Raw genomic sequence first — 1,239 nt, 5'->3', positions numbered from 1 at the left:
TTGTGCTTCTCTTATGCTCCATTTAGCGTATGTTCTCTTTACTCTTTCTTACTGTGCGGGAAACCTTTAGTTTAGCAAAAGTAAATACAACTCATTTAGATATTAGGAACTTTCAATAAATATCTGAAATTGAGAATTTTCAAATGTAAATTTCTGAAGTTAGAAAATTTTAGATCTAAATTCAGATTCAAAAATATATAATTAATGACTTGCTGAATGCTTACCGATTAATGTGATGAGCCTATTGTCACGGAGGAAAGTGTGGCCTCCATGCAAAGTGGGTTCATGTATAGGTGGCCTCGACGATGTCGTCCTCATATCTCAAGCCTACATTTCCTTCTATGTGAAAGTCACACATGTTCAATACTTGAGATGGTGACTTGTTACCATCCTTAAAATTTTAGTTACTTCTCGTATGTTTTCGTTATTTATTCTTCACTTGGTTAAGGATTGCAATATAAACCTGTACATTGATAATATGCACTGCACTTATATTTCCAAATGAGCCAAAAATTTAATTTAAATATCTAAATTACATAAGCGTACGATGCTACTTTCTTTTCACTACCCAATATGGATAACCTTAAGTCCTCACATTGAAAGTGCACTATAAAATTGAATGTGATAAATCATATGATATTAGCATAATTCCAAAATATAAAAGAATATTCACTAACAAATATATAGACGAATATTATTAGTTTTAAAGGCATCATATTAGAGAAGTAAGTAGTTGCTCATACGTAAATCTATAACAACAAATTTCTAGAAGGTGTAAAATATCCAAACATTCCCTGCTCCAAAAAGTTTCAAAAAGGAAACAAAGAAGATTCAAATTTTGTAGATCTAACAAAAATATTTTTAAATAATAAGAAAAAGAACATAGACCATCTTATTCTTCTTGTATTTTCTTTAAAAAAAAAATGGTAACTCAATCTCAGCTAGATTTACAACTTGTTTGGATAGTTGTTTCGTATTGTATTGTATCATATTGTCATTTTAAATACAATATTTGTTTTGATTGTTACTTTAATTTTATTATATTGTATCGTTAAATTCGTTGGTATGTAATGGCGAAAAATGTCATTTTATGTAACGACCGATTTAGTATGGTCGCGTCGTTACCTAATTTTTTTTCTCTCATCTTGCCCTTTTTCTATTATTAAATAATCCTATTCTATCATTTATTCTACTTTTTATATAATAATTCTACATTGTATCGTACTTATTTTTGTAATA

This window comes from Nicotiana tabacum, chromosome 19 (genome assembly GCF_000715075.1).
Source record: "Nicotiana tabacum cultivar K326 chromosome 19, ASM71507v2, whole genome shotgun sequence".
NCBI lineage: Eukaryota > Viridiplantae > Streptophyta > Magnoliopsida > Solanales > Solanaceae > Nicotiana > Nicotiana tabacum.
This window is presented reverse-complemented; position numbering follows the sequence as displayed.